The 9,397-nt window shown below is 34.2% G+C and overlaps 1 pseudogene; it reads left to right on the plus strand.

Annotated features, from left to right (window-relative positions):
- The first annotated feature begins 7,504 nt into the window (after positions 1 to 7,504).
- Positions 7,505 to 8,771, plus strand: LOC110288727 (putative selection and upkeep of intraepithelial T-cells protein 1 homolog pseudogene; annotated as a pseudogene).
- Positions 8,772 to 9,397: the final 626 nt, after the last annotated feature.

A 9,397-nucleotide genomic window follows, 5' to 3' on the forward strand; every position in this document is an offset into this window, starting at 1 on the left:
TCCAGAGACACATCCTATCCTGCATGTCACCTATGGGATGGCTCCAGACACCAAGAATGGAATGGTGGGGGGGGCTTCCCCCTTTATAAGCACATTCTCTTAGTAAACTCGCAGTCCTTGATCAGAAAATATTGTCTTGGCTTCATTATCTTTTCTCGCATTCTAAGTCTCTTTCAGCCCTAGCCTGCCTTCCAGAAATACCTGGTTCATATAGGCCACGGGCTGGCATACAACAACATCCTTTAAGAGATTTCCTTTTGTCATGAAATATCTTGGATTCTCCATCTAAGGCAATTGAGAGTTTTGCTGGGCATAATTGCCTGAGCTGGCATTTTTGTTCTCTTTGGGTCTGTATGGCAACTGCCCCAAATAATATGGCTTTTAGAGTCTCTGTTGAAAATTTTGGAGTTATTCTGATAGGTCTGCCTTTATATATTACTTGATCTTTTCCCCTTACTGATTTTTAAAAATTATTACTATGTGCATTTTTGGTCTTATAATTATATGATAGGAGAAAATTCTTTTATGGTCCAATCTATTTGGCATTTATAGGCTTCTTATATGTTTATGTTTATCTCTTTTCTAGGTTAAGGGAGGTTTCTTCAATAACTGTTTTGAAGATGTTTACTGAATGAGCTGGGAATCCTTCCTCTCTTCTACACCTATTACCCTTAGGTTTAGTCTTTTCATTGTGTCCTGGATCTCCTGGATATTTTGGGGTAGAAGAATTTTGCATTTTGCATTTCTTTGACTATTTTGTCAATGTTTTCAGTGGTATCTTCTGCACCTGAGATTCTCTCTTCTATTTCGTCTATTCTGTGGGTGATGCTTCCATCTATGACTCCTGATCTCTTTCATAGGTTTTCCATCTAGACAGTTGTCTTCATTTGTGGTTTCTTTATTGTTTCTATTTCCATTTTTAGATTCTGGATGGTTTCGTTCAATTCCTTCACTTGTTTGGTTGTGTTTTCCTGTATTTATATAAGGGGTTTATGTGTTTCCTCCTTAAGGGCTTCTATCTATTTATCTATTTTCTCCTGTATTTCATTTTCTTTTCAATTTTATTTATTGGTTATTTTATTTATTTATATTTCAAATGTTATTCCCCTTCCCAGTTTCCCATCTGCAAACCCACTTTCCCAGTTCCCCTTTCCATGTTACTATGACAATGCTCCCCTGGTTTGAGTTTCTCTTCATTTAGTTTGATTTTGGCTACTGGTTTGCTGTATATTGCTTTTACTTTGCTTAGATATTGGCCTTGAATTTCTGATCTTACCAAGACCTTTAACATGAAGGGATGTTGAATTTTGTCAAATGATATTTCAGCATCTAATGAAATGATCATGTTTTTTTTTTTTCTTTTGGGTTTGTTTTTGTAGTGGATAACATTGATAGATTTCTATATATTGAACCATGCCTACATCACTGGGATGAAGCCAACTTGATTGTGTTATATGACCATTTTTCTTTGTTCTTGGATTCTGCCTGTGATAATTTTATTGAGTAGTTTTGCATTGATATTCATTAGGGAAAAATTTCTGAAGTTCTATTTCGTTTTTGGGTCTTTGTGTGGATTAGGTATCAGAGTAACCATGGCTTCATACAATGAATCAGATAGTATTTTTCTTCTTCTGTTTTGTGGAATAGTTTGGGAAGTATTGGTGTTAGGTTTTCTTTGATGGTCTGATATAATTCTATATCAAGTCACTCTGTTCCTAGCCTTTTATTGATTTGGCAAATTTAGTAACTGCTTCTATTTCCTTTGGGGCTATGGGACTGTTTAGATAGTCTATCTGGACCTAATTGAATTTTGGTACCTTATATCTGTCTGGACAATCATCTATTTTATCTAGATTTTCCAGTTTTGTTGAGTATGTTTTTTTGTAGTAGAATGTGATGATTTAAAAAAAAATCCTTATTTTTTGTTGGTATGTCTCCCTTTTTATTTTTGATTCTGTTAATTTGGATACTGTATTTTTGTCCTTTAGTTAGGTTAGCTAGTGTTTTTTCTAGCTTTTTGGTTTTCTCAAAATCTAGCACCTAGTTTTGATGATTTTCTGTTTATTTCTGTTTCTAATTGATTTATTAGAGCTCTGATTTTCATTATTTCCTTCTATCTATTCCTTTGTTGTGTGGTTGTGACTTTATATTCTAGAACTTTTGGATGTGCCATTAAGTTGCTGGTGTATGCTCTCTCCAATTTCTCTATGAAGATATTCAGTGCTATGCATTTTCCTCTAAGCTCAGCTTTCATTGTGTTCCATAAGTTTGGTTAGTATATGCTTTCATATTTGTTAAATTCTAAAAAGTCTTTAATTTTTCCTTTGTTTTCTTCTCTGATCAAGTTATCATTGAGTATATAGTACATAGTTATTTAGTTTTCATTAGTATGTGGACTTTCTGTTGTTTTTAATTGTTGTTGAAGACCAGTCATAATATGTGGTGATCTGATAGAATACATAAGATTAATTCTGTCTTCTTGTTTCTCTATCTTGTTTTGTGTCTGATTATATGGTCAATATTGGAGAAGATTCCATGAGGTACTGAGAAGAAAGGTTTTTTATTGTTTTTGGGTTTTTGTTGTTGTTGTTTTGTTTTGTTTTAGGGTGAAATGTTCTGTAGATATCTGTTAAAACCATTTGGTTCATTACTTCTGTTAGTTTCACTTTGTCTCGGTTTAGTTTTTGTTCTCATGCTCTCTCCATTGGACAGAGTTGAGTGTTGAAGTCTCCCACTATTATTGTGAGAGGATCAATGTGAGTTTTGAGCTTCAGTATTATTTCTTTTACAAATGTGTGTGCCCTCGCATTTGGGGTATATGTATTCAGAAGTGAGGGTTCATACAGTTGGATTTTTCCTTTGATGAGTATGAAGTGCCTTTATCCATCTCTTTTGATAACTTTTGGTTTTATGTCAATTTTATTCGATATTAAAATGGATACTTCAGCTTGTTTTTTGGGCCCATTTGCTTGGAATTTTTTCCTAGGCATTTAATCTGAAGTAATGTCTGTCTTTCTTTGTCACTGATGAGTTTTTTCTGTATGCAAAAAAAAAATGCTGTGTCCTGATTATGTATCCTGCCTCCTAATCTATATTTTATTTTATTTTATTTTATTTTATTTTATTTTATTATTTGTTGTTGTTGTTGTTCTTGTTATTTTTGTTGTTGTTTTGTTTTGTTTTATTGTCGAATTGAGTTCATTGATGTTGAAAGATATTAGGGACCAATAATTGTGGCTTCCTGTTAATTTTCTTGTTAGAGGTGGAATTATGTTCATGTGTTTCTCTTCTTTTGGGATTGTTGTGAGATGATAAATTTTGTGGGTTCTCATAGGAGTAGTTTCCTTCCTAGTTTTCTTTCTATTATCTGTAGGGCTGGGTTAGTGGAAAGATATCTTTTAAATTTGGTTTTGTTATGGAATATCTTGGTTTTTCCATCAATGATGATTGAGCAATTTGCACTTTATAGTAACCTTGGCTGGCATTTATGTCCACTTATTGTCTTTATGGCATCTGTCCAAAATATTCTGGCTTTTAGATTCTCTATTGAGAAGTCTAGTATACTTCTGATAGGTCTGCTTTATATGTTACTTGACATTTTTCCATACTACATTTAATGTTATTTATTTGTTCTGTGCATTTATTGTTTTGATTATCATATGGCAGGTAGAATATCTGTTCTTTTCCAATCTATTTGCTTTTCTGTATGCATCTTGTATGTTTATGAACATCTTTTTCTTTATGTTAGGGAAGTTTTCTTCTGTGGTTTTGATGATCTTTTCTTGCCCATTGCATTGGGAATCTTCTCTCTCTTCTATTCCTATCATTCTTAGGTTTTATCTTTTCATTTTCTCCTGATTTGCCTGGATGTTTTGGGTTAGGAGATTTTTCCCTTTATATTTTCTTTGGCAGTTGTTCCATAATTTCTATGGTATTGTCTATGCCTGAAATTCTCTCTTCTATCTCTTGTATTCTCTTGGTGATTCTTGCATCTGTGACTCATAATCTCTTTGTTAGGTTTTCCATCTCAAGGGTTGTCTCCTTTTTTGTTTTCTTTAATGTTTCTATTTCCATTTTTAGATCCAGGATGTTTTTGTTAAATTCCTTCACCAGTTTGATTGTATTTTCCTGTTTATGTGTTTCCTCTTCAAGGGCTTCTACCTGTTTACTGGTTTTCTCCTGTATTTCTCCAGGTATTACTTTAAGGAAGTATTTTATATTCTCTTTAAGGTTATCATCTTCATGCGAATGGAATTTTGATAAGCATCCTGGTTTTCAGATGTGTTAGAATATCCAGAACTTCCTGTGGTGGGAGATCTGGGTTCAAATAGTGTCTAGTACTTTAGTTTTTGTTGTATATGTCCTTGCACTTGCCTCTTGCCATTTGATTATTTCAGGTGTTAAGTGGCCTTGCTGTCTCTGACTGAATCCTGTCCCTCCTGTAAGCTTGTGAACCTGGTTGTGACAGAGCTACTGGGAATCAAAATGCCTTTGGGTTGTGGGAGGGGTTGTAGAGTGCCTGCCCTACTCTGGGTTGAAAAGAAGATATGTCTCTAGAGGGCAGGGCAAATAGGGGTTGCCTCCACTGTGCCCTGTGGGGTCTCAGTTAGGCCACATATTGGGATGGGGAAGTATCTCACCGTTGAGTCTGGTTGTGTCAAAGAACCTGGGTAACAAGCTGGTTTGGGTATAGGAGGGGTTCTGAAGCATAGCCTCTGCCCTGGGTCAAGTTGTGTGCCACAATCCTTGGTGATATTTTTAAGTAGAAATTTATCTCTAGGAATTTCAAAGATGTGTGTGTGTGTGTGTGTGTGTTTTCAACTTTAGGATAAAGGTTTACTTCACATGGATCCATTTATTTGTGGGGTTATCATGTGGTTTAAATTTTCCAGTCCACCTTTGAAAGAAGGTTTTTTTTTTCTTCATTCCTTTAGAATTAATTTGTAAACTCAAATATGTGTTAAGGCAAGTACTGGTCAAATATAAGAAAGTCTAGAATTTTATTTGAATATTTTGATTCTAGTATCCAAGTGATCATCTGCTGTATTTTATTTATATCCAAAGGCAAAACGAAACAAAACAAAAATCATCTAAGCATGAGAACATTTGGATGAATAAGTTTCAATATGTTCTGTTTTGCTAATAAAACTAAAATACTTAAATAAATAAATAAATACAGTTCCATAATAAAAAACAAATAAAGGAAACAAAAATTTTAACCTAATGTTTTGTATATACATATTATATTTCGATGATTTCTACCATTGTCTTTATCCTTTCAATGTCCAGCTCCTCCCATGTCTCCTATCTTTCTCAAATCCATTGTCTATTCTATATTACAAACACACACACACACACACACACACACACACACACACACACACACACACACACACACACACATGCACACATACACATACCCTACTAAGTCCTTTTTGTGTTGTGCATATGTATAGTTGCTTAAGACTGACCATTTAGGAATGAGTAACCTATGAGTGGGTTGGGTCATGGAGAAAATTGATTCTTCTGTCAGGAACAATTAATTGCTTGTAGAACTTCATCTAAAGGTGGAACCTTGTGCAATTTCCCCCTTTCACATTACCATGTTAACTAGTGTTGCCATTATTCCAGTCTTATTTTAGTGACTATATTGTTGATGTTTTGTGGGTGCAATTAAACTGTCATATGGAAAACATCATCTCATAGCTGTCATCCTTGTTCTGTGGCTCCTACAATTTTACCACACTTATGTAGTGAGAAGTATGGTTTCTTTAAAATCCCAGTGATTTTATGTGAATATGTTTTTAATACCAAGTGTGGGATATAGGGATGTTTCAGATGTTCCACCACAACTAAATATGATTTGTCTCATGCTCTAGGAGGGTTGTGACTTTTGCCATCTGCAGATAGTTTATGTTTGGAATTCTGAGGACTCTTGTGCTGTCAAGGCCTTTTTCCATTTGTAATCTTGGGTTTTTCTATTTGTACATTTTGTTCCCCAAATTATGACTCTGAAAAATTTTGCACATTTGCAAATTCCTAAGCCAAAGCTTTATATGTTATCCTACTAGATCATACCTTAATAATTCTTTGTTTTAATCAGTAGTTTGGCATGTAGCTGTTTACCTGGTCTTCAGTTCCATGTGACCACCTGTCTTCCTCTCTCTGGTGTAAATTCTCTCCTGCATCTGTTTCTCCCCCAGAATCATCTTTCTGTGTACCAAAACTTCTACCTCCTTATTTTCTGCCAAAGCTAATAGGTCAACAACCATTTTATTGTTAGGTTATTCTTCCATAAAATACAACACATTCTTTCTACACTCCAGAGAAGGTATAAATGTGAGATCCATGAAATGGTCTGTAGTGGTTATTGCTCTGTCTGGTGCTGCCCCTGATGCTGGTTGTTCCTGCTCCTATTTTTTTTTTGTTGCTGGTTTTCTGGATTGTTGGATTGCTAAGTTTCTAGTTTCCTAGATTGTTGAATATCTGTTTTTCTATATTGCTAATTCCTGGTTTGAATATTCTGATGATAAAAATTGTACTTGCCACCAAGGAACTTGACACCCCAATCAGCAAGAAGTAGTTTAAAGAGGTTTATACCCCCTTTCCCCACTAGCTTTCTTTCTCTCCTACCTCGTATTGAGGATTGGGAGGGTTTGGGATGGAATAAGAGTAGGAAGAGTGGTAGGTAAAAGTACCCAACAAATCATCCCATAAAAGATGAGGTTACACCTATACTGTGTGATGTTCCTTATATCATGAGTATAGGAATTATTTTGTAGAAGTAATAATCAGAGCCGTGCATAATTAGTTATTTTCTGCTTCTCTGCATTTTGATGAATTCAGAGTTTATGTAGTGGTTTCCACATTCTTCAAAAAATAATTGTTGATAATAGGTGAGAGCTACATCTATCTGTTGATATGAGAGTACACCTAAGAATGAAGTTAGACATTATACTACCTTAGGAAAATAGCAGATGTTGTAGGGTTTTGTTTTTTAAGACAATATTTCTGTGTGATACATTCCTAATTGTCTTGTAACTCACTTTGTAGAAGTTGCCCTAAAACTTGCGGATATCTAACTCCCTCTACCTACCAGAGGCATATTTAATCCCAGCCTCGTATTAAATATGTGCACCACCACATCTGGCTCAATAGAAGGTCTTAAGGACAAATTTAAATATGCAATGGATAAAAAATTTTAAAATAACAACGTGTAAGAATTTTTCATGAAAAATCTTTTGAGCTTAAGCATTAAATCATATACAAAGTATCATTTCACTTAAGAAATAATACATCTTAGAATCACTCAGAGAAAGAATGAAATAAAGTGAAAGAAGTGTCAACTACTCAAGTGATAGAAATTATCTTAACAAGCCATTTAGAATCAATGGAAATCATTCAAATATCTTAAGGGGAACAGTTTGATGAGCCATCATTGAAGTCATATGTAAAATTAGAACTTTTTTCAGGTATGCTGAAAAAAGTCTACCCATAGTAAAAAATGTATTTCTGTGTTTTGGGGGAGAGACGATTTAGACGATTTAGAAGACGATGTAAACCTTCCTTGATTAAAGGTTTCATGTTTTGGTTCTTATTTCTCTTCCCAGAAGGATTCTCAGTGATTGAATTAGAGGAATCAGTCTTTGCTCCAGTTCATACAGTACTCAGCTGTCAATTGTCTCCACCACAAAATGACCAACACATGGAGATTCGTTGTTTCAGGTCCCACTATTCACAGCCTACTTGTCTATATGATGATGGCAAAGACACGTTTGGAGAAATTCTCTCCAAATATGTGGAGAGAAGCAAACTCTTGAAACATGCAATTGGAGAAGGAAAGTGACCCTAATGATCTTTAATGTCAATCTTGATGATGATGGGCAATATCACTTCATATTCAAAAATTGCAAGTTATATGCATAGGACATTACATAAGTTGAAGTCACAGGTAACCATAGATTCTTCTGAGAGTAATTTCTAAATCCATTCACTGAGTTACATGTAAGAAGATGTCTACTCATAAATTCTTCAAGGAATTGAATCTTATATGGTTCTGTTGATTTTTATAATCTAAAGCATTTCCTCAGTAGTTTAGAATTATAAAGAGCAAATATTTATTGAAAGGAAAACTAAATGAGATAAAGAAGCCTATCCACACCAGAATTATTTAGAAAACATTGCTAATTTTATTTTTGTTTCCCCATCTTCCTAACTGGTGCTTTCTCTCTTAATAGATTTATTGTGTCATTTGGAGCCCCATAGAACTTTGACTATCTTTATATCTGCAGAAACTGGGATTAACATGGAGGAAGAGTGGTTTTGTTTTTGTATTCTTTTTTCTCTTTCTTCTTTCCATCCACTGTGCAATACTGTTTTCTCTATGTTTAAAATGAGGGGGGAACTCCTGGGTTCAAATTCTTGTTAATTTTCCTACTTCCAAATGTGTAATCATGGAGTGTCACTTTGCAAGTTGGTTCCCACAGCCTCACTTAGAATGGAGAGACAGCAGAGGATAGGTCATTCCAGCTGCACCAAAATCCCATTCATAGGACTGAGATAAACTGTTCAATATGAAAATAACCCTGCTCTTTATAGACAACTACTTCAAGAATCTCACTTTTTACCTTTGGAACCTGCTAACAGGCCAAAGGGAAAGCACAAGCATTGTTCTACCAGGTAAAATTTATGTGTTCATTCTTCAAATAATATCTGTTTTATATAATTTGGCCTTGAAACTAATCTTACATGATCTCTTCACTTGGTTTTAGGCCATTACTTTCCCTTCATTTTATTTATCATCTCATCTCTTGTCTATTGTTTTGCCTTTGCCCTATTCATTTTTTCACTACTTTCCTAATGTAGATTTTCGTGAACAAAGTCCTGTTTTCTTTTCTCCTAGAGTAAAGTGTTACTTGATATTTTTAATCTTTAGCTAAATTCATACTCATTTCTTAAAATGTTTTATCAATATCATTCATTGTAAAAAATACAAATGGCTCATAAACACATAAGAAAATTCTTAAAATCTTTAACCATTGAGCAAATGTAAATTAAAACACCTTTGAGATCACATACCAGTCAGAATGACTAAAGAAAGAAATAATAAATACTAATACAGCTGTGGGGAAGGGCAATGATTAATTACTGGTGATAAAAATGCAAACTAGTAAAGTGTATAAATCAGAGTGGCAATTACTCACAAAGCTGAAATTTGATATACCATATTACTCACTTTTCAGTGTATATCACAATGAATCTGCATCTTACTATAGAGATACTTATTTGCACATGTTCATTGCCCCCCAATCCCACAATAGCCAGGAAATAGTCAGAAATAACCTTGATTTCTATCATCTGATGAATAGATATTGAAAAAGTAATTTATTTATACAAT

This window comes from Mus caroli, unplaced genomic scaffold, assembly GCF_978045245.1.
Source record: "Mus caroli unplaced genomic scaffold, Mus_caroli_1 scaffold_6, whole genome shotgun sequence".
Taxonomy (NCBI): domain Eukaryota; kingdom Metazoa; phylum Chordata; class Mammalia; order Rodentia; family Muridae; genus Mus; species Mus caroli.